At 34.7% G+C, this 6343-nt stretch overlaps 1 pseudogene; it reads left to right on the forward strand.

The window, feature by feature from the left end:
* Positions 1-3847: 3847 nt before the first annotated feature.
* Positions 3848-4348, forward strand: LOC143398208 (transcription factor BTF3-like; annotated as a pseudogene).
* The last annotated feature ends 1995 nt before the right edge of the window (positions 4349-6343 follow it).

Here is a 6343-nt window from a genome sequence, read left to right on the forward strand (position 1 = left end):
CCTTCCCAGCCTAATACCAGTTATACTCTATGATGAGGATTTAAACTTTGTAGAACAGAACGGTTTTGCCTGCCTGTTCTTTGAGCCACCCTTTGAAGAGCGCTCTTTTCCATTTCTGTCTTGTGGAGACCCATCAAGAGAAGAAGGTTACAGGCGTCCACCCATCTGACAGGTGTGTAGGTAGCAGAAGTTTCTGACTTCCTTTGTTGGTGGCTATGAAACCACAGGTGTTGAACATCAGCAGCAGCACCTGTTTGATAGTGAGGCTTTGTCTATGTCAGGTGGAGACATTTACACTAAATTTGAAGGGAAAAAACTCTCATAACTTTGTTGTCTAGGCTGAGAAGCATAAAACAGTTTTTTTTTTTTTTTTTTTACTGGTTTTAAAGCTGTAAAGATTGTTGTGGCTTTACCTCTCTCATTTATCGGTAAGAGTCTTGTTTTAACTTGACTACAAAAACAGATACAGTTTATTCCTTATTAAAAAATATTAAACAGTTTTTAAGCAGAATACTATACAGGTTCAGCATTTAGTCAAGAGCTCTTGGGCAGAGTAGATGCCTTGCTCTGGTTGGAAAATATACCACCTTTAAGACATTTGTATTTGTTCAGATCCTTTGGGTTTAAACTATAATTGTACTTTGTTTTTTATCACACTACCTGTCGCCTTAATTAAGACGTATGTAGCATAAGGTCAGAGGCACTGAAAAAAGTCTCGCTTAAAAACACAGAAATTATCTTTGGTATCTCTTGGCCACTCTGGCTCCGATCCAGCTGTCACTTGTCTTCCATGATTCATTCTGATAATGTTAACCAGCTGTCGATTTAAAAATCTATCAATGCTGGAGTTCATTGAAGCCTTTGTGGTTCTTTCTGAAATAGCCAAAACAATATACTAGTGATTTTATATTCTTTGTGGTCAAATAAGTCATTGTTATTCTGCAGTCCAGGTGAAAAGTGCATCTACCATGCTTTCAGATATGCTCATGTCTGAGTGGGACTCAAAAGGAAAAATGATTCTTTTATTTGCATCATTAAAAAGTATTAGAAAGGTTTCTCTCTCCATGTGTCAATGTGTGACAACAAGCATTTTCCTAAATACTTTTAACATCATGATTATTTTTGTTATTATTAGGTAACACGTATAACAGTATTACTCAAGAGAAAAGGCCACATGGCTCACCAAATAACAATAATTTGGCAAATAAAAAATAATTTGTCTCTCCAATTTATTAAATTTATTTATCTAAATCATAGAGATTGTTATTAAAGTGATAACATTCCATGAAAAGACTTAAAAATAATCCTTTATGTATTTTAATCTTCCTTATGATACAAATTCAATCTTAAGTATTCTAATAGGAATGTTTGGGTGAAAATTGAATAATGACACTGAATAATAATGGCAAAAGCTATTTTATTTTGGTCTACTCTGTCACAAAGCTCCTTTAATCTTGAAAAGAAGGAACTTGGAAAGTATGAGAAAAATGAGACTAGGAGAGTTTAAGCCACTTGCAGTCATCCAATTAATAAGTTAGGATGGGGTTAGAATTAGTTTTTTTTTTTTCAGATAAGAGTGTACTTATTAATATGCACTGGATTGAGTTTATCCCCCAAGATTTCTAGCACGCGCACGCTTGTGTGCATGCACTCAGTGGTGATTTCTTTAAATCACTTAAAATGGGAAAACCAAACTGGTAACATTATAATGTATTCTTCTCATGATCTTGACACAGATCATTTCATTTAATTTTATCACATCACCCTATGGAATAGTGCTATTGTTCTCATTTACAGAGATAAACCTTTTGATAAGCAGAAAAGCTAGACTTGAACACCAGCCTCTCCTGCTACAGAACTAGGCTATACTGCATGCTAGCCTTACTCTGTAGTGAGTCTTTACTCTGTAGAGTTGACTGTTCAGAAGTCACAGGGCTTAAGGCTAAATTTGCACGGAACCTGGTATCTATTGTAAAAGCTGTATAATTTGTTTAATTAAACCTAACGTGAATTTTTTTTTCTATGTCTCTCAAAATTGTAAAAAAAAAAATAGAGCAGTTACATGTCATCGAATAGAGCAGTTAATGAAGGATCTTAGTTTTGTTATTAAGGCTTTAGTAAAAGTCTTAAGTCTTATCCCAGAAAAATGGTAATATTGGTAGAGAAGAGGCAGGAAGTATGTTTTTTCCTGCTCCAAGTGTTGCCTCTGCTGCCTGAGCAACCTCCCACCCCCACCAAGTCTGGAGTTGGTCAACAATGGTGAGAACTATTTGTACAAGTTAGAAATTGGCTGAATAAGAAACTGATACCCTTCATGTTCTCTGTGGTAGTGTTGCTGTGTGCCAAGCTTCCTTATGAGTTTTATGGTTATTTTCTTTCTGTCATTCAAAATATTTCAGTTGCCCTTTTGGGTGTATCTCAAGGTTATAAGAAAAAATAAATTGAATTCACAGATGGACCGAGGAGCTCAAATGAGTTAACAGATATAAAATGACAAGTCCTGCCTCTTGTCTACAATGACTAAATAAATATTTGATTCCTAATTTTAGTTAAATACATTTCCTTCTAATGGGAGCTTACTTTATATCCTGACTTATTTTTCTACTTTTATTGCTTTATCCTTCATAGTATGTCTGTTGCCTTTAGTATAATAATTGAACAATTGATTGACATAAGTGTTACAAAGACCTTAACTTCTATCAAGATGACATGTAAATTTAATTGTTTTTTATTGTTTATATGTGAGATACCCCCCAAAAGCTCATGTGGGAGACAATGCAAGAAGGTTTAGAAGTGAAATGATTGGGTTATGAGACCTTTAACCTAATCAGTGCATTAATCCCCTGAGGGAGATTAACTAGATGGTTACTGTAGGCAGGGAGGACTGGAGGACATGGCTGGAAGATGAGGTTCCAGGGGGTGTGCCTTTGGGGTGTGTATTTTGTCCTTGTTGAATGGAGCTCTCCCTCTGATTCTTGGGTACCATGTTCCCAGATGTTTTCCTCTGCCACATTCTTCCACCATGACATCCTGCCTCACCTCAGACCCTGAGGAATGGAGTTGGTTATCTATGAATTGAGATCTCTAGAACTGTGAGTTCCCAAATAAACTTTGGCTCCTGTAATTGTTTTGGTCAGGTCCTTTGGTCACAGCAACAAAAAAGCTGGTGATAACAGTCACTCTGTTATGCACTGCTTTCTAACCGTAAAACTGTCTTCTGTTGATCCGGTTTAATTGTAACTATTTAGCCAAGTTTCAGTCTTTGTTATAGAATTCATATACAAACTCATATTAACAAATTTAATTATATCATTAAAATAATACATCACTAATCCTCTTGGTCACTCCACTACTGTAATTGCTAAAAGGCTATGAAGTCCAATCTGAGTGTTTTTAAACACACATGCACATGTCCCATTTGAATCTAATATTTGTATGTGATTAAAATACTATAAATTGTTTTTTTTTAATTCAGGTGAATTTTAAAGAATATTATGTGCCCATAATTTTTTGAAAGTTAGTTGAATTTTCAGATTTTGAGATAGTTTCTTATTCTCTCCCAGCTTATTCTTCAATACTGCTTTAGGGAGTACTATTTGTTCTTTTCTTGGTTGTTCCACGACATGTGAAGTAAAGGCCAGATGTTAATCCAAAGTATAGTGTTTTGTATTATGTGAGTTATCACATAAAGATATATGCAGAACAGAAAAGCCTTCAGGTAGCTTGCCATCTTGTGTCCCCTGGAGTGTGTGCCTAATCTCAGCTGGTCTGCCTGAGACCCCCTGAGCACCAATCCTAGTCCCCCAAGCGGTCCTATTTCTGCCCTTACAAGATGAAAGAAACTATCATGAACCATGAAAAACTAACCAAACTGCAGGCACAATTGTGCATTGGTGGGAAAAGAACTGCTTGCAGAAAGAAGGTGGTTTATAGAACAGCTACCACAGATGATTAAAAAAAAGACAAAAACCAAAAAACAAAAACAAAACTTCAATTCTCCTTAAAGAAGTTAGGGATAAACAATATCTCTGGTATTGAAGAGGTGAATATGTTTACAAACCAAGGAACAGTGATCCACTTCAACAACTCTGAAGTTCAGGTATCTCTGGCAGCAAACACTTTCACCATTACAGGCCATGCTGAGACAAAGCAACTACAGAAATGCTACTCAGCATCTTAAACTAATTTGGTGCAGACTGTCTTACTAGTTTAAGGAGATTGGCTAAAGCTCTGCCCAAACAATCTGTGGATGGAAAAGCACCACTTGCTACTGAAGAGGATGATGATGATGGAATTCTAGATCCTGTGGAGAATTTTTGATGAAGCTTCTAAGAATGAGACAAAGTGAACTGGTCAACTTCTGAAGAAGATAGACTTGAAGAAGTTACTGGGAGCTGCTATTTTATATTATGACTGCTTTTTAAAATTGTTTTGTTTATGAATCTGATAAAATTTAGATCTCTAATATTTTTAAGCCCAAGCCCTTTGAACATTGTAGCTCTTTTCAGTTTTTGCTTATACACAATTTGTTCTTTGTAGCTAATTAAGCTTAAGAAACCTGGGAATAGAGATTGAAACAAGGTTATTTAAAAAAAAAAAAAAGAAAGAAAAGAAAGAAATTCTTTCAGATACTATGGAACCAGTGTTAAGAGTAGACCTGATATTCTGTACAGGCCCTGTTTCCTAAACATGTTTAAATATGTGGACATCTTTAACTTTCACCAAGAAAGTCTCTAATTTTTCTTGAGACAAACTGCTGTTTTCATTCATCTGTCATCTTCCCACTTTTGAAAGGGAGATAGGATAAGAAAAATTATGATATTTGTTCTCCTAAATTGATAATATGGAGAAGCATAGCACAGGCACAATGACATAGCCTCTTCTCAATGTCACATGTCCAGGTCAGAAGAGGCACTGGACATGCAGCTTCAGTGGACCATTGCCAACTGAGAAACCAGAAATGTACATTTTTTTATGTGAATAAATATTTAAAGAGAATTAATGAATTTAAAGCATTTTAAATGCATCATGATTGCTAGAATACATTGAATAAGGCTTCCTTGCCTTCAGATCTCCAGGTTGGCCTTTATTTCTTTTCATGTGGTTCATCCAGAGAAATTGATAGACTACCAATCAACTCAAGATATGGTATTTTCTTCCTTTCTTGATGTTTTCCCTTTTCAGTTAGCATTATTGACATTGTTATTTTTTCCTTTCATAGAAATATTATTGTTCAAGAATTTAGGTTAGCCACCTTGAGTCAATAATTTTAGAACCACTTTCTTCATTAGATATATCAGAAATGTGAGACATAGGAACACTTCTCCTTTTATGCTTCTTTATTTTATGATTTGCCCAGTAAAATTTCTTCCAGGGTATTTTTTGCAAAGTATATTATATTTTAGTTTTTTAGACTTGTATTGCAGCATTTTCAGAATATAGTTTCTATAAACACTTACCATCCTTATTTACTGAGGTGGATATTGTCTGTCCATTTTATCTTTTAACACTTCTTATGAGAAAACTCACTTGAGAGACTTCTATCAGATCTCTGCGTGAGGAAAAACAATACTTCTCTGACACAAGCAGGATACTCAGTGTTATGATCAATTTGAGTTCTGTCTGAACATGTTTCCTCTCTGCACTGATCCCTCTTGCCTACTAGAAAAGTCAGAGAAAAGTGAGTGATTAAATTTAGTAATTGACTTCAAGGACCAAAAGGTCTACTTTCATTTGCTAAAATTTTCTCAAGACCTTTTCTACTTATAGAGTCCATTTTTTCCTCCCTCTTTCTGATTATACACATTTTTATTTTTTTATTATATTATACATAATTCTCTAAGTCTCAAAATATTTTGCAAAAATACTTGCAAAACAAATAAATATATGATTGTGTATATGAGAGAGTGCTGTTCTTTTTTTTTCACTAGGAATGTAAATAAAAAACATTGTTGAGAATTGTAATGTTTTAAGTATTCTGTCCATGTATCTTCTTACTAATCTTTCAACATCCTCACAAAACAGAATATTATCTTTGTTCTAATTGATTAGAAAATGAAGACTCCAATCACCAGAAATCCTGTAAGCAGTGATTCCCCCAGCTAGCAATCAGACTCTGTCCATCTGTGTACCCCCTTTGTATGGGACCACTTTTCAGGAAGTCTAATTTTGGGGATTTATCTGAATCAAATTTATGCTCACTGCTAATGAGCATACTTCTGTAATAAAGTCTTTTACAAAGTTTATTTTTTATAAAGTAAAGATTTGATAGATTTGTAGAAGTCAATGTTCATTTAGGTCTGATAATAGTGGATTAAGCACATGTACATATTTATCTCAACCA

This window comes from Callospermophilus lateralis, chromosome 4 (genome assembly GCF_048772815.1).
Source record: "Callospermophilus lateralis isolate mCalLat2 chromosome 4, mCalLat2.hap1, whole genome shotgun sequence".
NCBI lineage: Eukaryota > Metazoa > Chordata > Mammalia > Rodentia > Sciuridae > Callospermophilus > Callospermophilus lateralis.